Source organism: Pristiophorus japonicus, unplaced genomic scaffold, assembly GCF_044704955.1.
Source record: "Pristiophorus japonicus isolate sPriJap1 unplaced genomic scaffold, sPriJap1.hap1 HAP1_SCAFFOLD_195, whole genome shotgun sequence".
Taxonomy (NCBI): domain Eukaryota; kingdom Metazoa; phylum Chordata; class Chondrichthyes; family Pristiophoridae; genus Pristiophorus; species Pristiophorus japonicus.
Window position 1 is genome coordinate 930,222 of NW_027251643.1, and position 24,288 is coordinate 954,509.

Sequence of the window (24,288 nt, forward strand, 5' to 3'; positions counted from 1 at the left end):
TCCTGAGCTAGAGAATAGCACGAAATAAATGTACATTATTAAAATTATTTCAGTATTACAAATTGACTCTCTCAAACAATGATAATTCCTGAAGTAATGGACCCATATTCATGTCATCATTATTGTTCCAGTCAAAATTATCAGAAACAAATGAAAAACGCAGTTTGCAAAACTACTTGTGTTGCACAAATAACGTGGGCAAAAAAAATTATAATTCCAGGTTACACACAGAAAAATGAAGGGCCGGGGCCAGACACTGCTTATCCGCAATAGACCCATGGAACACAGAGGGAGATCAGAAGCTTAACATTGTTATCCGCATGTGGAATGTAGTCCAATATAAGAACATAAGAACATAAGAATATAAGAACACAACTGAAGGTTGTTCTGTTAGGTAAGGAGCAATTTATTATCACGCATTGCTTTTAGCTGGAACAATTCTACTGAATGATTTGCAAATCGATGCAAGAACAGGAATGCCCATGGAAGTTCACAGGAGGAGAATGAGTGACTGACACCTGTACACTGGGTGCAGGTATCAGTGAAGGAAGTTCCCTGATCATGATCAGGAGGAGAGAGTGTGACTGAAAGCTGTACACTGGGTGCAGGTATAAGTGCAGGAAGTTCCCTGACCATTATCAGGAGGAGAGTGTGTGACTGACAGCTGAACACTGGGTGCAGGTATCAGTGCAGGAAATTCCATTTCCATTTTCAGGAGTCCAGTGTGTGACTGACAGCTGTGCACTGGGTGCAGGTATCAGTGCAGGAAGTTCTCTGACCATAATCAAGATGTGTGTCTGTGTGACTGACAGCTGTACACTGGGAGCAGATATCAGTGCAGGAAGCTCTCTGACCATTATCAGGAGGAGAGTGTGAGGCTGACAGCTGTACACTGGGTGTAGGTATAAGTGTAGGAATTTCCCTGACCAATATGAGGAGTAGAGTATGCGACTGACAGCTGTACACTGGTAGCAGGTATCAGTGCAGGAATTTTCCTGACCATTATCAGGAGGAGTGTGTGTGACTGAAAGCTGTACACTGGGTGCAGATATCAGTGAAGGAAGTTCCCTGACCATTATCAGGAGGTGAGTGTGTGTCTGACAGCTATACAGTGTGTGCAGGTAACAGTGCAGAAATTTCCCTGACCATTATCAGGATGAGAATGTGTGACCCACAGCTGCATACAGGTTGCAGGTATCACTGCAGGAGGTTCCCTGACAATTATCAGGAGGTGAGTGTGTGTCTGGCAGCAGTACGCTAGGTGCTTGTATCAGAGCAGGAAGTTCCCTGACCAATATCAGGAGGATAGCTTGTGACTGACAGCTGTTGCCTCGGTGCAGGTATCAGTGCAGGAAGTTCCCTGACCATTATCAGGAGGAGAGTGTGTGTCTCATAGCTGCACCCTGATTGCAGGGATCCGTTCAGGAAGTTACCCGACCATTATGAGGAGGAGAGTGTGTGACACAAAGCTGTACACTGGGTGCTGGTATCAGTGCAGTAAGTTCCCTGAACTTGATCAGGAGTTGATTGTGTGAATGACAACTGCAGGCCGGCTGCAGGTATCAGTGTAGGAAGTTCCCTGACGATTATCAGGAGGAGTGTGTTTGACTCTCAGCTGTACAGTGGGTGAACGTATCAGTGCAGGAAGTTCCCTGACCATTCTCAGGAGGAGAGTGTGTGACTGACAGCTCTACACTGGGTGCAGATATGAGTGCAAGAAGTTCCCTGACCATTATCAAGAGGAGAGTGTCTGACTGGCACCTGTACACTGGGAACAGGTATCAGTGCAGGAAGTTCCGTGACCATTATCAGGAGGAGAGTATGTGACTGACAGCTGTTCACTGGGTGCAGCTATCAGTGCAGGAGGTTCCCTGACCATTATCAGGAGGAGTGTGTGTGTCTGACAGAAGTACAGTGGGTGCAGGTATCTGTGCAGGAAGTTTCCTGACCATTGACAGAAGGAGAGTGTGTGACTGAAAGCTGTACACGGGGTGCAGGTCTCAATGCAGGAAGTTCCCTGACCGTTATCAGGAGGAGAGAATGGAACTGACAGCTGTACGCTGGGTGCGGGTATTTGAGCAAGAAGTTCCCTGACCATTCTTAGGAAGAGAGTGTGTGTCTGACAGCTATACACTGGGTGCAGGTTCCAGTGAAGGAAATTATCTGCCCATTATCAGGGCCGGTGTGAGTGACTGACAGATATATAGTGGGTGCAGGTATCAGTGCAGACAATACCCTAACCATTATCAGGATGAGTGTGTGTGACCTACAGCTGCATACAGGTTGCAGGTATCATTACAAGAAGTTCCATGAACTTTATCAGGAGGGGATTGTGCGACTGACAGCTGTAGACTGGGTGCAGGTATCAGTGCAGGAGGTTCCCTGACCATTATCAGGAGGAGTGTGTGTGACTGACAGCTGAACACTGGGTGCAGGTATCAGTGCAGGAATTTCCCTGACCATTATCAGGAGGTGTGTATGACTGACAGCTGAACACTGGGTGCAGGTATCAGTGCAGGAGGTTCACTGACCATTACCAGGTGGAGCTTGTGTGACTGACAGATGGACACTGGATGCAGGTATCAGTGTAGGATGTTCCCTGACCATTATCAGAAGGAGAGTGTGTGAATTAAAGCTGTACACGGGGTGCAGGTATCAATGCAGGAAGTTCCCTGACCATTATCAGGATGAGATTGTGTAACTTAAAGCTGTACGCTGGGTACGGGTATTTGTGCAGGAAGTTCCCTGACCATTCTCAGGAGGAGAGTGTGTGTCTGACAGCTGTAAAATGTGTTCAGGTATCTGTGAATGAAGTTCCCTGACCATTATCAGGAGGGGTGTGAGTGACTGACAAATGTACAGTGGGTGCAGGTATCAGTGCAGGATGTTCCCTGACCATTATCAGGAGGAGAGTGTGTAACTGACAGCTGTACACTGGGTGCGGTTATTTGTGCACGAAGTTCCCTGACCATTCTCAGGAGGAGAGTGTGTGTCTGACAGCTATACACTGGGTGCAGGCATCTGTGAAGGAAGTTCGCTGACCATTATCAGATCGGGTGCGAGTGACTGACAGATAATCAGTGGGTGCAGGTATCAGTGCAGAAAATTCCCTAACCATTATCAGGATGAGAGTGTGTGACCCAGAACTGCATACAGGTTGCAGAAATCAGTGCAGGAAGTTCCCTGATTATTATCAGGAGGTGTGTGTGATTGACAGCTGTAAACCGGGTGCAGGAATCAGTGCAGGAAGTTCCTGACCATTAACAGGCGGAGAGTGTGTGACTGACAGCAGTACGCTAGGTGCTTGTATCAATGCAGGAAGTTCCTGACCATTATCAGGAGTGGAGTGTGTGACGCAAACCTGTACATTGGGTGCTGGTATCAGTGGACGAATTTGCCTTAACTTTATCAGGAGGAGATTGTTTGACTGACAGTTGCAAACCGGCTGCACGTGTCAGTGCAGGAAATTCCCTGACTATTATCAGGAAGTGTCTATGAATGACAGCTGAACACTGGGTGCAGGTATCAGTGCAGGAAGTTGCCTGACCATTATCAGGAGGAGAGTGTGTGACTGACAGCAGTACACTGGGAGCTGGTATCAGTGCAGGAAGTTCCCTGACTATTATCAGGAAGTGTCTATGAATGACAGCTGAACACTGGGAGCAGGTATCAGTGCAGGAAGTTCCCTGACCATTCTCAGGAGGAGTTTGTGTGAGTCACAGCTGTACACTGGGTGCAGGTATCTGTGCAGGAAGTTCCCTGACCATTATCAGGAGGAGAGTGTGTGACTGACAGCTGTACACTGGGTGCAGGTATCAGTGCAGGAAGTTCCATGTCCATTTTCAGGAGGACAGTGTGTGACTGACAGCTGTACACTGGGAGCAGCTATCAGTGCAGGAAGTTCTCTGACCATTATCAGGAGGAGAGTGTGAGGCTGACAGCTGTACACTGGGTGAAGGTATAAGTGTAGGAATTTCCCTGACCAATATGAGGAGGAGAGTATGCGACTGACAGCTGTACACTGGGAGCAGGTATCAGGGCAGGAATTTTCCTGACCATTATCAGGAGGAGAGTGTGTGACTGAAAGCTGTACATTGGGTGCAGATATGAATGAAGGAAGTTCCCTGACCATTATCAGGAGGTGAGTGTGTGTCCCACAGCTGCATACAGGTTGCCGGTATCAATGCAGGAGGTTCTCTGACCATTATCAGGAGGTGAGTGTGTGACTGGCAGCAGTCCGCTAGGTGCTTGTATCAGAGCAGAAAGTTCCCTGACCATTATCAGGAGGATAGCTTGTGACTGACAGCTGTTGCCTCGGTGCAGGTATCAGTGCAGGAAGTTCCCTGACCATTATCAGGATGAGAATGTGTGAACCACAGCTGCATACAGGTTGCAGGTATCAGTGCAGGAGGTTCCCTGACCATTATCAGGAGGTGAGTGTGTGACTGGCAGCAGTACGGTAGTTGCTTGTATCAGAGCAGGAAGTTCCCTGACCATTATCAGGAGGATAGCTTGTGACTGACAGCTGTTGCCTCGGTGCAGGTATCAGTGCAGGAAGTTCCCTGACCATTATCAGGAGGAGAGTGTGTGACACAAAGCTGTACACTGGGTGCTGGTATCAGTGCAGTAAGTTCCCTGAACTTGATCAGGAGTTGATTGTGTGACTGACAACTGCAGGTCGGCTGCAGGTATCAGTGTAGGAAGTTCCCTGACGATTATCAGGAGGAGTGTGTGTTTGACTCTGAGCTGTACAGTGGGTGAAGGTATCATTGCAGGAAGTTCCCTGACCATTATCAGGAGGAGTGTGTGTGACTCTCAGCTGTAAAGTAGGTGCAGATATCAGTGCAGGAAGTTCCCTGACCATTATCAGGATGAGAGTGTGTGACTGACAGTTGTACACTGGGTGCAGGTATCAGTGCAGGGAGTTCCCTGACCATTATCAGGAGGAGAGTGTGTGACTGACAGCTCTACACTGGGTGCAGGTATTAGTGCAGGAGGTTACTTGACCATTATCAGGAGGAGTGTGTGTGACTTTCAGCTGTACATTGGGTGCAGGTATCAGTGCAGGGAGTTCCCTGACCATTATCAGGAGGAGAGTGTGTGACTGACAGCTCTACACTGGGTGCAGGTATTAGTGCAGGAAGTTCCCTGACCATTATCAGGAGGAGAGTATGTGACTGACAGCTGTCCGCTGGGTTCAGGTATCAGTGCAGGAGGTTACTTGACCATTAGCAGGAGGAGTGTGTGTGTCTGACAGAAGTACAGTGGGTGCATGTATCTGTGCAGGAAGTTTCCTGACCATTGACAGAAGGAGAGTGTGTGTCTGAAAGCTGTACACGGGGTGCAGGTATCAATGCAGGAAGTTCCCTGACCATTATCAGGAGGAGAGTGTGGAACTGACAGCTGGACGCTGGGTGCGGGTATTTGTGCAGGAAGTTCCCTGACCATTCTTAGGAGGAGAGTGTTTGTCTGACAGCTATACACTGGGTGCAGGTTTCAGTGAAGGAAATTATCTGCCCATTATCAGGGGGGGTGTGAGTGACTGACAGATATATAGTGGGTGCAGGTATCAGTGCAGACAATACCCTAACCATTATCAGGATGAGTATGTGTGACCCACAGCTGCATACAGGTTGCAGGTATCATTGCAGGAAGTTCCCTGAACTTTATCAGGAGGAGATTGTGCGACTGACAGCTGTAGAGTGGGTGCAGGTATCAGTGCAGGAGGTTCCCTGACCATTATCAGGAGGAGTGTGTGTGACGACAGCTGTACAGTGGGTGCTGGTATCAGTGCAGGAAGTTCCCTGACCATTATCAGGAGGAGAGTCTGTGACCGACAGCTGCAGTCCGGCTGCAGGGTGTCAACGATGGTAGTTTTGCGACCATTATCAGGAGGCGAGATTGGATCTGCAATCTGTACACTGGGTGCAGTTATCAGTGCAGGAAGTTCCCTGTCCATTATCAGGAGGTCTGTGCGACTGACAGCTGTGCACTGGGTGCAGGTATCAGTGCAGGAAATCCCCTGACCATTATCAGGAGGAGAGTGTTTGACTGACCGCCGTCCACTGCGTGCAGGTATCAGTGCAGGAAGTTCCCTGCCTATTTTTAGGAGGAGAGTGTGTGACTGACAGCTGTACAGTGGGTGCTGGTATCATTGCAGGAAGTTGTGTGTCCATTATGGGGAATGGACTGTGCAACTGGGAGCTGTACACTGGGTGCATGTTTCAGTGCAGGAAGTTACCTGACCATTATCAGGAGGAGAGTGTGTGATTGACAGCTTGTACACTGGGTGCTGGTATCAGTGCAGAAAGTTCCCGCTCCATTATCAGGAGGAGAGTGTGTGATTGACAGCTGTGCACTGGGTGCAGGTATCAGTGCAGGAACTTCCCTGACCATTATCAGGATGAGAGTGTGTGTCTGACAGCTATACACTGGGTGCAGGTATTTGTGAAGGAAGTTCCCTGTCCATTATCAGGAGGTCTGTGAGACTGACAGCTGTGTACTGGGTGCAGGTATCAGTGCAGGTAGTTCCCTGACCATTATCAGGAGGTGTGTGTTGACCCACAGCTGCACGATATTTGCAGGTATCAGTGCAGGAAATTCCCTGACCATTATCCGGAGGAGAGTGTGTGACTGACAATTGTACACTAGATGCTTGTATCAGTGCAGGAAGTTGTGACCATTATCAGGAGGAGGGTGTGTGTCTGCTAGCTGTACACTGGGTGAAGGTATCTGTGCAGGAAGTTCCCTGACCATTATCAGGAGGAGTGTGTGTGACTGGCAGCTGTACACCAGGTGCCGGTATCATTGCAGGAAGTTTCATGATTATTATCAGGAGTAGACTGTGCTACTGGCAGCTGTGCACTGGGTGCATTTGTCAGTGCAGGAAGTTCACTGACCATTATCAGGAGGAGAGTGTGTGACTGACAGCTGTACACTGGGTGCTGGTATCATTGCAGGAAGTTCCATGACCATTATCAGGAGTAGACTGTGCTAATGGCAGCTGTGCACTGTGTACATTTTTCAGTGCAGGAAGTTCACTGACCATTATCAGGAGGAGAGTGTGTGATTGACAGCTGGACACTGGGTGCTGGTATCATTGCAGGAAGTTCCATGACCATTATCAGGAGTAGACTGTGCGACTGGCAGCTGTACACTGGGTGCATGTGTCAGTGCAGGAAGTTCCCTGACCATTATCAGGAGGAGTGTATGAGTCTGACAGAAGTACAGTGGGTGCAGCTATCAGTGCAGGAAGTTCCCTGACCATTATCGGGAGGAGAGTGTGTGACTGACAGCTCTACATTGGGTGCAGGTATGAGTGCAAAAAGTTCCCTGACCATTATCAGGAGGAGAGTGTCTGACTGGCACCTGTACACTGGGTGCAGGTATCAGTGCAGGAGGTTCCCTGACCATTATCAGGAGGAGTGTGTGTGTCTGACAGAAGTACAGTGGTTGCAGGTATCTGTGCATGAAGTTTCCTGACCATTGACAGAAGGAGAGTGTGTGTCTGAAAGCTGCACACGGGGTGCAGGCATCAATGCAGGAAGTTCCCTGACCATTATCAGGAGGAGAGTGTGGAACTGACAGCTGGACGTTGGGTGCGGATATTTGTGCAGGAAGTTCCCTGCCCATTCTTCGGAGGAGAGTGTGTGTCTGACAGCTATACACTGGGTGCAGGTTTCAGTGAAGGAAATTATCTGCCCATTATCAGGGGGCGTGTGAGTGACTGACAGATATATAGTGGGTGCAGGTATCAGTGCAGAGAATACCCTAACCATTATCAGGATGAGTGTGTGTGACACACAGCTGCATACAGGTTGCAGGTATCATTGCAGGAAGTTCCTTGAACTGTATCAGGAGCAGATTGTGCGACTGACAGCTGCAGAGTGGGTGCAGGTATCAGTGCAGGAGGTTCCCTGACCATTATCAGGAGGAGATTGTGTGTCTCACAGCTGCACCCTGGTTGCAGGGATCCGTTCAGGAAGTTGCCCGACCATTCTCAGGAGGAGAGTGTGTGACACAAAGCTGTACACTGGGTGCTGGTATCAGTGCAGCTAGTTCCCTGAACTTGATCAGGAGTTGATTGTGTGACTGACAACTGCAGGACGGCTGCAGGTATCAGTGTAGGAAGTTCCCTGACGATTATGAGGAGGAGTGTGTGTGACTCTCAGCTGTACAGTGGGTGAAGGTACCAGTGAAGGAAGTTCCCTGACCATTATCAGGAGGAGTGTGTGTGAATCTCAACTGTACAGTGGGTGCAGGTATCAGTGCAGGAAGTTCCCTGACCATTATCAGGAAGTGTCTATGAATGACAGCTGAACATTGGGTGCAGGTATCAGTGCAGGAAGTTCGCTGATCATTATCATGAGGCGTGTGTGTGACTGACAGCAGTACACTGGGTGCAGGTATCAGTGAAGAACATTCCCTTACCATAATCATGAGGAGAGTATGTGACTGACAGCTGAACACTGGGTGCAGGTATCAGTGCAGGAAGTTCCCTGACCATTATCAGGAGGGGTGTGTGTGACTGACAGCTGTACACTGGGTGCAGGTATCAGTGCACTAATTTCCCTGAACATGATCAGCAGGAGATTGTGTGACTGACAGCTGTACACTGGGTGCTGGTATCAGTGCAGGAAGTTCCTTGACCATTATCAGGAGGAGAGTCTGTGACCGACAGTTGCAGTCCGGCTGCAGGGTGTCAACGATGGAAGTTTTGCGAACATTATCAGAAGGCGAGATTGGATCTGCAATCTGTACACTGGGTGCAGGTATCAGTGCAGGAAATCCCCTGACCATTATCAGGAGGAGAGTGATTGACTGACCACCGTCCACTGCGTGCAGGTATCAGTGCAGGAAGTTACCTGACAATTATCAGGGGGAGAGTGTGTGATTGACAGCTGTACACTGGGTGCTGGTATCAGTGCAGGAAGTTCCCTGACCATTATCAGGAGGAGAGTGTGTGATTGACAGCTGTAAACTGGGTGCTGGTATCAGTGCAGGAACTTCGCTGACCATTATCAGGAGGAGAGTGTGTCTGACAGCTATACACTGGGTGCAGGTATTTGTGAAGGAAGTTCCCTGTCCATTATCAGGAGGTCTGTGAGACTGACAGCTGTGCACTGGGTGCAGGTATCTGAGCAGGTAATTCCCTGACCATTATCAGGATATGTGTGTGTGACCCACAGCTGCACGCTATTTGCAGGTATCAGTGCAGGAAATTCCCTGACCATTATCCGGAGGAGAGTGTGTGACTGACAATTGTACACTAGATGCTTGTATCAGTGCAGGAAGTTGTGACCATTATCAGGAGGAGGGTGTGTGTCTGCCAGCTGTACATTGGGTGAAGGTATCTGTGCAGGAAGTTCCCTTACCATTATCAGGAGGAGAGTGTGTGACTGGCAGCTGTACACCGGGTGCCGGTATCATTGCAGGAAGTTTCATGATTATTATCAGGAGCAGACTGTGCTACTGGCAGCTGTACACTGGGTGCATTTGTCAGAACAGGAAGTCACTGACCATTATCAGGAGGAGAGTATGTGACTGACAGCTGTACATTGGGTGCTGCTATCATTGCAGGAAGTTCCATGACTATTATCAGGAGTAGACTGTGCTACTGGCAGCTGTGCACTGGGTGCATTTGTCAGTGCAGGAAGTTCACTTACCATTATCAGGAGGAGAGTATGTGATTGACAGCTGGACACTGGGTGCTGGTATCATTGCAGGAAGTTCCATGACCATTATCAGGAGTAGACTGTGCGACTGGCAGCTGTACACTGGGTGCATGTGTCAGTGCAGGAAGTTCCCTGACCATTATCAGGAGGAGTGTGTGTGTCTGACAGAAGTACAGTGGGTGCAGGTATCAGTGCAGGAAGTTCCATGACCATTATCTGGAGGAGAGTGTGTGACTGACAGCTCTATACTGGGTGCAGTTATCAGTGCAGGAAGTTCCCTGTCCATTATCAGGAGGTCTGTGCGACTGACAGCTGTGCACTGGGTGCAGGTATCAGTGCAGGAAATCCCCTGACCATTATCAGGAGGAGAGTGTTTGACTGACCGCCGTCCACTGCGTGCAGGTATCAGTGCAGGAAGTTCCCTGCCTATTTTTAGGAGGAGAGTGTGTGACTGACAGCTGTACAGTGGGTGCTGGTATCATTGCAGGAAGTTGTGTGTCCATTATGGGGAATGGACTGTGCAACTGGGAGCTGTACACTGGGTGCATGTTTCAGTGCAGGAAGTTACCTGACCATTATCAGGAGGAGAGTGTGTGATTGACAGCTTGTACACTGGGTGCTGGTATCAGTGCAGAAAGTTCCCTCTCCATTATCAGGAGGAGAGTGTGTGATTGACAGCTGTGCACTGGGGGCAGGTATCAGTGCAGGAACTTCCCTGACCATTATCAGGATGAGAGTGTGTGTCTGACAGCTATACACTGGGTGCAGGTATTTGTGAAGGAAGTTCCCTGTCCATTATCAGGAGGTCTGTGTGACTGACAGCTGTGTACTGGGTGCAGGTATCAGTGCAGGTAGTTCCCTGACCACTATCAGGAGGTGTGTGTTGACCCACAGCTGCACGATATTTGCAGGTATCAGTGCAGGAAATTCCCTGACCATTATCCGGAGGAGAGTGTGTGACTGACAATTGTACACTAGATGCTTGTATCAGTGCAGGAAGTTGTGACCATTATTAGGAGGAGGGTGTGTGTCTGCTAGCTGTACACTGGGTGAAGGTATCTGTGCAGGAAGTTCCCTGACCATTATCAGGAGGAGTGTGTGTGACTGGCAGCTGTACACCAGGTGCCGGTATCATTGCAGGAAGTTTCATGATTATTATCAGGAGTAGACTGTGCTACTGGCAGCTGTGCACTGGGTGCATTTGTCAGTGCAGGAAGTTCACTGACCATTATCAGGAGGAGAGTGTGTGACTGACAGCTGTACACTGGGTGCTGGTATCATTGCAGGAAGTTCCATGACCATTATCAGGAGTAGACTGTGCTAATGGCAGCTGTGCACTGTGTACATTTTTCAGTGCAGGAAGTTCACTGACCATTATCAGGAGTAGAGTGTGTGATTGACAGCTGGACACTGGGTGCAGGTATCAGTGCAGGAAGTTCCATGACCATTATCAGGAGTAGACTGTGCGACTGGCAGCTGTACACTGGGTGCATGTGTCAGTGCAGGAAGTTCCCTGACCATTATCAGGAGGAGTGTATGTGTCTGACAGAAGTACAGTGGGTGCAGCTATCAGTGCAGGAAGTTCCCTGACCATTATCGGGAGGAGAGTGTGTGACTGACAGCTCTACATTGGATGCAGGTATGAGTGCAAGAAGTTCCCTGACCATTATCAGGAGGAGAGTGTCTGACTGGCACCTGTACACTGGGTGCAGGTATCAGTGCAGGAGGTTCCCTGACCATTATCAGGAGGAGTGTGTGTGTCTGACAGAAGTACAGTGGTTGCAGGTATCTGTGCATGAAGTTTCCTGACCATTGACAGAAGGAGAGTGTGTGTCTGAAAGCTGCACACGGGGTGCAGGCATCAATGCAGGAAGTTCCCTGACCATTATCAGGGGGCGTGTGAGTGACTGACAGATATATAGTGGGTGCAGGTATCAGTGCAGAGAATACCCTAACCATTATCAGGATGAGTGTGTGTGACCCACAGCTGCATACAGGTTGCAGGTATCATTGCAGGAAGTTCCTTGAACTGTATCAGGAGCAGATTGTGCGACTGACAGCTGCAGAGTGGGTGCAGGTATCAGTGCAGGAGGTTCCCTGACCATTATCAGGAGGAGATCGTGTGTCTCACAGCTGCACCCTGGTTGCAGGGATCCGTTCAGGAAGTTGCCCGACCATTCTCAGGAGGAGAGTGTGTGACACAAAGCTGTACACTGGGTGCTGGTATCAGTGCAGCTAGTTCCCTGAACTTGATCAGGAGTTGATTGTGTGACTGACAACTGCAGGACGGCTGCAGGTATCATTGTAGGAAGTTCCCTGACGATTATGAGGAGGAGTGTGTGTGACTCTCAGCTGTACAGTGGGTGAAGGTACCAGTGAAGGAAGTTCCCTGACCATTATCAGGAGGAGTGTGTGTGAATCTCAGCTGTACAGTGGGTGCAGGTATCAGTGCAGGAAGTTCCCTGACCATTATCAGGAAGTGTCTATGAATGACAGCTGAACATTGGGTGCAGGTATCAGTGCAGGAAGTTCGCTGATCATTATCATGAGGCGTGTGTGTGACTGACAGCAGTACACTGGGTGCAGGTATCAGTGAAGAACATTCCCTGACCATAATCATGAGGAGAGTATGTGACTGACAGCTGAACACTGGGTGCAGGTATCAGTGCAGGAAGTTCCCTGACCATTATCAGGAGGGGTGTGTGTGACTGACAGCTGTACACTGGGTGCAGGTATCAGTGCACTAATTTCCCTGAACATGATCAGCAGGAGATTGTGTGACTGACAGCTGTACACTGGGTGCTGGTATCAGTGCAGGAAGTTCCTTGACCATTATCAGGAGGAGAGTCTGTGACCGACAGCTGCAGTCCGGCTGCAGGGTGTCAACGATGGAAGTTTTGCGACCATTATCAGAAGGCGAGATAGGATCTGCAATCTGTACACTGGGTGCAGGTATCAGTGCAGGAAATCCCCTGACCATTATCAGGAGGAGAGTGATTGACTGACCGCCGTCCACTGCGTGCAGGTATCAGTGCAGGAAGTTCCCTGCACATTATCAGGAGGAGAGTGTGTAACTGACAGCTGCACACAGCGTGCAGGTATCAGTGCAGGAAGTTACCTGACCATTATCAGGAGGAGAGTGTGTGATTGACAGCTGTACACTGGGTGCTGGTATCAGTGCAGGAAGTTCCCTGACCATTATCAGGAGGAGAGTGTGTGATTGACAGCTGTAAACTGGGTGCTGGTATCAGTGCAGGAACTTCCCTGACCATTATCAGGAGGAGAGTGTGTCTGACAGCTATACACTGGGTGCAGGTATTTGTGAAGGAAGTTCCCTGTCCATTATCAGGAGGTCTGTGAGACTGACAGCTGTGCACTGGGTGCAGGTATCTGAGCAGGTAATTCCCTGACCATTATCAGGATATGTGTGTGTGACCCACAGCTGCACGCTATTTGCAGGTATCAGTGCAGGAAATTCCCTGACCATTATCCGGAGGAGAGTGTGTGACTGACAATTGTACACTAGATGCTTGTATCAGTGCAGGAAGTTGTGACCATTATCAGGAGGAGGGTGTGTGTCTGCCAGCTGTACATTGGGTGAAGGTATCTGTGCAGGAAGTTCCCTTACCATTATCAGGAGGAGAGTGTGTGACTGGCAGCTGTACACCGGGTGCCGGTATCATTGCAGGAAGTTTCATGATTATTATCAGGAGTAGACTGTGCTACTGGCAGCTGTACACTGGGTGCATTTGTCAGAACAGGAAGTCAGTGACCATTATCAGGAGGAGAGTTTGTGACTGACAGCTGTACATTGGGTGCTGCTATCATTGCAGGAAGTTCCATGACTATTATCAGGAGTAGACTGTGCTACTGGCAGCTGTGCACTGGGTGCATTTGTCAGTGCAGGAAGTTCACTTACCATTATCAGGAGGAGAGTGTGTGATTGACAGCTGGACACTGGGTGCTGGTATCATTGCAGGAAGTTCCATGACCATTATCAGGAGTAGACTGTGCGACTGGTAGCTGTACACTGGGTGCATGTGCCAGTGCAGGAAGTTCCCTGACCATTATCAGGAGGAGTGTGTGTGTCTGACAGAAGTACAGTGGGTGCAGGTATCAGTGCAGGAAGTTCCATGACCATTATCTGGAGGAGAGTGTGTGACTGACAGCTCTATACTGGGTGCAGGTATGAGTGCAAGAATTTCCCTGACCATTATCAGGAGGAGAGTGTCTGACTGACACCTGTACACTGGGTGCAGGTATCAGTGCAGGAGATTCCCTGACCATAATCAGGAGGAGTGTGTGTGTCTGACAGAAGTACAGTGGGTGCAGGTATCTGTGCATGAAGTTTCCTGACCATTGACAGAAGGAGAGTGTGTGTCTGAAAGCTGTACACGGGGTGCAGGTATCAATGCAGGAAGTTCCCTGACCATTATCAGGAGGAGATTGTGTATCTGACATCTATACACTGGGTGCAGGTTTCAGTGAAGGAAATTATCTGCCCATTATCAGGGGGGGTGTGAGTGACTGACAGATATATAGTGGGTGCAGGTATCAGTGCAGTACATTCCCTAACCATTATCAGGATGAGAGTGTGTGATCCAGAGCTGCATACAGGTTGCAGAAATCAGTGCAGGAAGTTCCCTGATTATTATCAGGAGGTGTGTGTGATTGATAGCTGTGCACCGGGTGCAGGAATCAGTGCAGGAAGTTCCCTGACCATTATCAGGAGGACAGTGTGTGACTGATAGCTGTACACTGGGTGCAGGTATCTGTGCAGGAATTTCCGTGACCATTATCAGGAGGACAGTGTGTGACTGACAGCTGTACACTGGGTGCAGGTATCTGTGCAGGAATTTCCGTGACCATTATCAGGAGGACAGTGTGCGACTGACAGCTGTACACTGGGTGCAGGTATCAGTGCAGGAAGTTCCCTGAACATGATCAGGAGGAGATTGTTTGACTGACAGCTGGACACTGGGTGCTGGTATCAGTGCAGGAATTTCCCTGACCATAATCAGGAGGAGATTGTGTGACTGACAGTTGCAGACCGGCTGCAGGTATCAGTGCAGGAAATTCCCTGGCTATTATCAGGGGTTGTGTATGACTGACAGCAGTACACTGGGAACAGTTATCAGGATGAGTGTGTGTGACCCACAGCTGCATACAGGTTGCAGGTATCATTGCAGGAAGTTCCCCGACCATTATCAGGAGGAGAGTGTGTGACACAAAGCTGTACACTGGGTGCTGGCATCAGTGCAGCTAGTTCCCTGAACTTGGTCAGGAGTTGATTGTGTGACTGACAACTGCAGGCCGGCTGCAGGTATCAGTGTAGGAAGTTCCCTGACGATTATCAGGAGAAGTGTGTGTGACTCTCAGCTGTACAGTGGGTGAAGGTATCACTGAAGGAAGTTCCCTGACCATTATCAGGAGGAGAGTGTGTGACTGACAGCTCTACACTGGGTGCAGGTATGAGTGCAAGAAGTTCCCTGACCATTATCAGGAGGAGAGTGTTTGACTGGCACCTGTACACTGGGAGCAGGTATCAGTGCAGGAAGTTCCGTGACCATTATCAGGAGGAGAGTATGTGACTGACAGCTGTACACTGGGTGCAGGTATCAGTGCAGGAGGTTCCCTGACCATTATCAGGAGGAGTGTATGTGTCTGACAGAAGTACAGTGGGTGCAGGTGTCTGTGCAGGAAGTTTCCTGACCACTGACAGAAGGAGAGTGTGTGACTGAAAGCTATACACGGGGTGCAGGTATCAATGTTTGAAGTTCCCTGACCATTATCAGGAGGAGAGTGTGGAACTGACAGCTGTACGCTGGGTGTGGGTTTTTGTGCAGGAAGTTCCCTGACCATTCTTAGGAGGAGAGTGTGTGTCTGACAGCTATACACTGGGTGCAGGTTTCAGTGAAGGAAATTTTCTGCCCATTATCAGGGGGGGTGTGAGTGACTGACAGATATATAGTGGGTGCAGGTATCAGTGCAGAGAATACCCTAACCATTATCAGGATGAGTGTGTGTGACCCACAGCTGAATACAGGTTGCAGGTATCATTGCAGGAAGTTCCCTGAACTTTATCAGGAGGAGATTGTGCGACTGACAGCTATACACTGGGTGCAGGTATCAGTGCAGGAGGTTGCCTGATCAGTATCAGGAGGAGTGTGTGTGACGACAGCTGTACAGTGGGTGCAGGTGTCAGTGCAGAACATTCCCTGACGATTATCAGAAGGAGTGTGTGTGAATTAAAGCTGTGCACGGGGTGCAGTTATCAATGCAGGAAGTTCCCTGACCATTCTCAGGAGGAGAGTGTGTGTCTGACAGCTGTAACATGTGTTCAGGTATCTGTGAAGGAAGTTCCCTGACCATTATCAGGAGGCGTGTGAGTGACTGACAGATGTACAGAGGGTGCAGGTATCAGTGCAGGATGTTCCCTGTCCATTATCAGGAGGAGAGTGTGTGACTGACAGCTGTACACTGGTTGCAGGTATCAGTGCAGGAAGTTTCCAGACCATTGTCAGAAAGAGAGTGTGTTACTTAAAGCTGTACACGGGGTGCAGGTATCAATGCAGGAAGTTCCCTGACCATTATCAGGAGGAGAGTGTGTAACTGACAGCTGTACGCTGGGTGCGGTTATTTGTGCACGAAGTTCCCTGACCATTCTCAGGAGGAGAGTGTGTGTCTGACAGCTATACACTGGGTGCAGGCATCTGTGAAGGAAGTTCCCTGACCATTATCAGATGGGGTGTGTGTGACTGACAGATACACAGTGGGTGCAGGTATCAGTGCAGAACATTCCCTAACCATTATCAGGATGAGAGTGTGTGACAGAGAGCTGCATACAGGTTGCAGAAATTAGTGCAGGAAGTTCCCTGATTATTATCAGGAGGTGTGTGTGATTGACAGCTGTACACCGGGTGCAGGTATCTGTGCAGGAAGTTCCCTGTTGATTATCAGGAGGACAGTGTATGACTGACAGCTGTACACTGGGTGCAGGTATCAGTGCAGAACATTCCCTGACTATAATCATGAGGAGAGTGTGTGACTGACAGCTGAACACTGGGTGCAGGTATCAGTGCAGAAAGTTCCCTGACCATTATCAGGAGGGGTGTGTGTGACTGACAGCGGTACACTGGGTGCAGGTATCAGTGCAGGAATTTCCCTGAACATGATCAGCAGGAGATTGTGTGACTGACAGCTGTACACTGGGTGCTGGTATCAGTGCAGGAAGTTCTCTGACCATTATCAGGAGGAGAGTCTGTGACCGACAGCTGCAGTCCGGCTGCAGGGTGTCAACGATGGAAGTTTTGCGACCATTATCAGAAGGCGAGATTGGATCTGCAATCAGTACACTGGGTGCAGTTATCAGTGCAGGATGTTCCCTGTCCATTATCAGGAGGAGAGTGATTGACTGACCGCCGTTCACTGCGTGCAGGTTTCAGTGCAGGAATTTACCTGACAATTATCAGGAGGAGAGTGTGTAATTGACAGCTGTACACTGCTTGCAGGTATCAGTGCAGGAAGTTACCTGACCATTATCAGGAGGAGAGTGTGTGATTGACAGCTGTACACTGGGTGCTGGTATCAGTGCAGGAAGTTCCCTGACCATTATCAGGAGGAGACTGTGTGATTGACAGCTGTACACTGGGTGCTGGTATCAGTGCAGGAACTTCCCTGACGATTATCAGGAGGAGAGTGTGTGTCTGACAGCTATACACTGGGTGCAGGTATTTGTGAAGGAAGTTCCCTGTCCATTATCAGGAGGTCTGTGAGACTGACAGCTGTGCACCGGGTGCACGTTTCAGTGCAGGAAGTTACCTGACGATTATCAGGAGGAGAGTGTGTAACTGACAGCTGTAAACTGCGTGCAGGTATCAGTGCAGGAAGTTACCTGACCATTATCAGGATATGTGTGTGTGACCCACAGCTGCACGCTGTTTGCAGGTATCAGTGCAGCAAATTCCCTGACCATTATCCGGAGGAGAGTGTGTGACTGACAATTGTATACTAGATGCTTGTATCAGTGCAGGAAGTTGTGACCATTATCAGGAGGAGGGTGTGTGTCTGCCAGCTGTATACTGGGTGAAGGTATCTGTGCAGGAAGTTCCCTTACCATTATCAGGAGGAGAGTGTGTGACTGGCAGCTGTACACCGGGTGCCGTTATCATTGCAGGAAGTTTCATGATTATTATCAGGAGTAGACAGCGCTACTGGCAGCTGTACACTGGGTGCATTTGTCAGAACAGGAAGTCACTGACCATTATCAGGAGGAGAGTATGTGACTGACAGCTGTACACTGGGTGCTGGTATCATTGCAGGAAGTTCCATGAGTATTATCAGGAGTAGACTGTGCTATTGGCAGCTGTGCACTGGGTGCATTTGTCAGTGCAGGAAGTTCACTGACCATTATCAGGAGGAGAGTGTGTGATTGCCAGCTGGACACTGGGTGCTGGTTTCATTGCAGGAAGTTCCATGATCATTATCAGGAGTAGACTGTGCGACTGGTAGCTGTACACTGGGTGCATGTGTCAGTACAGGAAGTTCCCTGACCATAATCAGGAGGAGTGTGTGTGTCTGACAGAAGTACAGTGGGTGCAGGTATCAGTGCAGGAACTTCCCTGACCATTATCTGGAGGAGAGTGTGTGACTGACAGCTCTACACTGGGTGCAGATATGAGTGCAAGAAGTTCCCTGACCATTATCAGGAGGAGAGTGTCTGACTGGCACCTGTACACTGGGTGCAGGTATCAGTGCAGGAAGTTCCCTGAACATGATCAGGAGGAGATTGTTTGACTGACAGCTGTACACTGGGTGCTGGTTTCAGTGCAGGAATTTCCCTGACCATTATCAGGAGGAGATTGTGTGACTGACAGTTGCAAACCGGCTGCAGGTATCAGTGCAGGAAATTCCCTGGCTATTATCAGGGGTTGTGTATGACTGACAGCTGAAGACTCGGTGCAGGTATCAGTGCAGGAAGTTCCCTGACTATTATCAGGAAGTGTCTATGAATGACAGCTGAACACTGGGTGCAGGTATCAGTGCAGGAAGTTCGCTGATCATTATCATGAGGCGTGTGTGTGACTGACAGCAGTACACTTGGTGCAGGTATCAGTGCAGAACATTCCCTGACCATAATCATGAAGAGACTGAGTGACTGACAGCTGAACACTGGGTGCAGGTATCTGTGCAGGTAGTTCCCTGACCATTATCAGGAGGTGTGTGTGTGACCCACAGCTGCACGCTGTTTGCAGGTATCAGTGCAGGAAGTTCCCTGACCATTATCCGAGGAGAATGTGTGACTGACAATTGTACACTAGATGCTTGTATCAGTGCAGGAAGTTGTGACCATTATCAGGAGGAGGGTGTGTGTCTGCCAGCTGTATACTGGGTGAAGGTATCTGTGCAGGAAGGTCCCTTACCATTATCAGGAGGAGAGTGTGTGACTGGCAGCTGTACACCGGGTGCCGGTATCATTGCAGGAAGTTTCATGATTATTATCAGAAGTAGACTGTGCTACTGGCAGCTGTACACTGGGTGCATTTGTCAGAACAGGAAGTCACTGACCATTATCAGGAGGAGAGTATGTGACTGACAGCTGTACACTGGGTGCTGGTATCATTGCAGGAAGTTCCATGACTATTATCAGGAGTAGACTTTGCTATTGGCAGCTGTGCACTGGGTGCATTTGTCAGTGCAGGAAGTTCACTGACCATTATCAGGAGGAGAGTGTGTGATTGCCAGCTGGACACTGGGTGCTGGTATCATTGCAGGATTTTCCATGATCATTATCAGGAGTAGACTGTGCGACTGGTAGCTGTACACTGGGTGCATGTGTCAGTACAGGAAGTTCCCTGACCATTTTCAGGAGGAGTGTGTGTGTCTGACAGAAGTACAGTGGGTGCAGGTATCAGTGCAGGAAGTTCCCTGACCATTATCTGGAGGAGAGTGTGTGAATTAAAGCTGTACACGGGGTGCAGGTATCAATGCAGGAAGTTCCCTGACCATTCTCAGGAGGAGAGTGTGTGTCTGACAGCTGTAAAATGTGTTCAGGTATCTGTGAAGGAAGTTCCCTGACCATTATCAGGAGGCGTGTGAGTGACGGACAGATGTACAGAGGGTGCAGGTATCAGTGCAGGATGTTCCCTGTCCATTATCAGGAAGAGAGTGTGTGACTGACAGCTGTACACTGGTTGCAGGTATCAGTGCAGGAAGTTTCCAGACCATTGTCAGTAGGAGAGTGTGTGACTTAAAGCTGTACACGGGGTGCAGGTATCAATGCAGGAAGTTCCCTGACCATTATCAGGAGGAGAGTGTGTAACTGACAGCTGTACACTGGGTGCGGTTATTTGTGCACGAAGTTCCCTGACCATTCTCAGGAGGAGAGTGTGTGTCTGACAGCTATACACTGGGTGCAGGCATCTGTGAAGGAAGTTCCCTGACCATTATCAGATGGGGTGTGAGTGACTGACAGATACACAGTGGGTGCAGGTATCAGTGCAGAACATTCCTGAACCATTATCAGGAATGGAGTGTGTGACACAGAGCTGCATACAGGTTGCAGAAATCAGTGCAGGAAGTTCCCTGATTATTATCAGGAGGTTTGTGTGATTGACAGCTGTACACCGAGTGCAGGAATCAGTGCAGGAAGTTCCCTGACCATTATCAGGAGGACAGTGTGTGACTGATAGCTGTACATTGGGTACAGGTATCTGTGCAGGAAGTTCCCTGACGATTATCAGGAGGACAGTGTATGACTGACAGCTGTACACTGGGTGCAGGTATCAGTGCAGGAATTTCCCTGACCATTATCAGGAGGAGATTGTGTGACTGACAGTTGCAAACCGGCTGCAGGTATCAGTGCAGGACATTCCCTGGCTATTATCAGGGATTCTGTATGACTGACAGCTGAAGACTCGGTGCAGGTATCAGTGCAGGAAGTTCCCTGACCATTATCAGGAGGAGAGTATGTGATTGACAACAGTGCACTGGGTGCAGCTATCAGTGCAGGAAGTTCCCTGACTATTATCAGGAAGTGTCTATGAATGACAGCTGAACACTGGGTGCAGGTATCAGTGCAGGAAGTTCGCTGATCATTATCATGAGGCGTGTATGTGATTGACAGCAGTACACTTGGTGCAGGTATCAGTGCAGAACATTCCCTGACCATAATCATGAAGAGAGTGTGTGACTGACAGCTGAACACTGGGTGTTGGTATCAGTGCAGGAATTTCCCAGAACATGATCAGCAGGAGATTGTGTGACTGACAGCTGTACACTGGGTGCTGGTATCAGTGCAGGAAGTTCCCTGACCATTATCAGGAGGAGAGTCTGTGACCGACAGCTGCAGTCCGGCTGCAGGGTGTCAACGATGGAAGTTTTGCGACCATTATCAGAAGGCGAGATTGGATCTGCAATCTGTACACTGGGTGCAGTTATCAGTGCAGGAAGTTCCCTGTCCATATTCAGGAGGAGAGTGATTGACTGACCGCCGTTCACTGCGTGCAGGTATCAGTGCAGGAAGTTACCTGACGATTATCAGGAGGAGAGTGTGTAACTGACAGCTGTACACTGCGTGCAGGTATCAGTGCAGGAAGTTACCTGACCATTATCAGGAGGAGAGTGTGTGATTGACAGCTGTACACTGGGTGCTGGTATCAGTGCAGGAACTTCCCTGACCATTATCAGGAGGAGAGTGTGTGTCTGACCGCTATACACTGGGTGCAGGTATTTGTGAAGGAAGTTCCATGTCCATTATCAGGAGGAGACTGTGTGATTGACAGCTGTACACTGGGTGCTGGTATCTGTGCAGGTAGTTCCCTGACCATTATCAGGAGGTGTGTGTGTGACCCACAGCTGCACGCTGTTTGCAGGTATCAGTGCAGGAAATTCCCTGACCATTATCCGGAGGAGAATGTGTGACTGACAATTGTACACTAGATGCTTGTATCAGTGCAGGAAGTTGTGACCATTATCAGGAGGAGGGTGTGTGTCTGCCAGCTGTATACTGGGTGAAGGTATCTGTGCTGGAAGGTCCCTTACCATTATCAGGAGGAGAGTGTGTGACTGGCAGCTGTATACCGGGTGCCGGTATCATTGCAGGAAGTTTCATGATTATTATCAGAAGTAGACTGTGCTACTGGCAGCTGTACACTGGGTGCATTTGTCAGAACAGGAGGTCACAGACCATTATCAGGAGGAGAGTATGTGACTGACAGCTGTACACTGGGTGCTGGTATCATTGCAGGAAGTTCCATGACTATTATCAGGAGTAGACTTTGCTATTGGCAGCTGTGCACTGGGTGCATTTGTCAGTGCAGGAAGTTCACTGACCATTATCAGGAGGTCTGTGCGACTCAGAGCTGTGCACTGGGTGCAGGTATCAGTGCAGGAAGTTCCCTGATTATTATCAGGAGGTGTGTGTGATTGACAGCTGTACACCGAGTGCAGGAATCAGTGCAGGAAGTTCCCTGACCATTATCAGGAGGACAGTGTGTGACTGATAGCTGTACATTGGGTGCAGGTATCTGTGCAGGAAGTTCCCTGACGATTATCAGGAGGACAGTGTATGACTGACAGCTGTACACTGGGTGCAGGTATCAGTGCAGGAAGTTCCCTGAACATGATCAGGAGGAGATTGTTTGACTGACAGCTGTACACTGGGTGCTGGTATCAGTGCAGGAATTTCCCTGACCATTATCAGGAGGAGATTGTGTGACTGACATTTGCAAACCGGCTGCAGGTATCAGTGCAGGAAATTCCCTGGCTATTATCAGAGGTTGTGTATGACTGACAGCTGAAGACTCGGTGCAGGTATCAGTGCAGGAAGTTCCCTGACCATTATCAGGAGGAAAGTATGTGATTGACAACAGTACACTGGGTGCAGCTATCAGTGCAGGAAGTTCTGTGACCATTATCAGGAGGAGAGTATGAGACTGACAGCTGTACACTGGGTGCAGGTATCAGTGCAGGAGGTTCCCTGACCATTATCAGGAGGAGTGTGTGTGTCTGAGAGAAGTACAGTGGGTGCAGGTATCTGTGCAGGAAGTTTCCTGACCATTGACAGAAGGAGAGTGTGTGACTGAAAGCTGTACACGGGGTTCAGGTATCAATGTTGGAAGTTCCCTGACCATTATCAGGAGGAGAGTGTGGAACTGACAGCTGTACGCTGGGTGTGGGTATTTGTGCAGGAAGTTCCCTGACCATTCTTAGGAGGAGAGTGTTTGTCTGACAGCTATACACTGGGTGCAGGTTTCAGTGAAGGAAATTTTCTGCCCATTATCAGGGGGGGGTGTGAGTGACTGACAGATATATAGTGGGTGCAGGTATCAGTGCAGAATATACCCTAACCATTATCAGAATGAGTATGTGTGACCCACAGCTGAATACAGGTTGCAGGTATCATTGCAGGAAGTTCCCTGAACTTTATCAGGAGGAGATTGTGCGACTGACAGCTATACACTGGGTGCAGGTAACAGTGCAGGAGGTTCCCTGACCATTATCAGGAGGAGTGTGTGTGACGACAGCTGTACAGTGGGTGCAGGTATCAGTGCAGGGAATTCCATGACCATTATCAGGAGGAGAGCGTGTGACTGACAGCTGTACAGTGGGTGCAGGTGTCAGTGCAGAACATTCCCTGACCATTATCAGAAGGAGAGTGTGTGAATTAAAGCTGTACACGGGGTGCAGGTATCAATGCAGGAAGTTCCCTGACCATTCTCAGGAGGAGAGTGTGTGTCTGACAGCTGTAAAATGTGTTCAGGTATCTGTGAAGGAAGTTCCCTGACCATTATCAGGAGGCGTGTGAGTGACTGACAGATGTACAGAGGGTGCAGGTATCAGTGCAGGATGTTCCCTGTCCATTTATCAGGAGGAGAGTGTGTGACTGACAGCTGTACACTGGTTGCAGGTTTCAGTGCAGGAAGTTTCCAGACCATTGTCAATAGGAGAGTGTGTGACTTAAAGCTGTACACGGGGTGCAGGTATCAATGCAGGAAGTTCCCTGACCATTATCAGGAGGAGAGTGTGTAACTGACAGTTGTACACTGGGTGCGGTTATTTGTGCACGAAGTTCCCTGACCATTCTCAGGAGGAGAGTGTGTGTCTGACAGCTATACACTGGCTGCAGGCATCTGTGAAGGAAGTTCCCTGACCATTATCAGATGGGGTGTGAGTGACTGACAGATACACAGTGGGTGCAGGTATCAGTGCAGAACATTCCCGATCCATTATCAGGATGAGAGTGTGTGACACAAAGCTGCATACAGGTTGCAGAAATCAGTGCAGGAAGTTCCCTGATTATTATCAGGAGGTGTGTGTGATTGACAGCTGTACACCGAGTGCACGAATCAGTGCAGGAAGTTCCCTGACCATTATCAGGAGGACAGTGTGTGACTGATAGCTGTACATTGGGTACAGGTATCTGTGCAGGAAGTTCCCTGACGATTATCAGGAGGACAGTGTATGACTGACAGCTGTACACTGGGTGCAGGTATCAGTGCAGGAAGTTCCCTGAACATGATCAGGAGGAGATTGTTTGACTGACAGCTGTACACTGGGTGCTGGTATCAGTGCAGGAATTTCCCTGACCATTATCAGGAGGAGATTGTGTGAC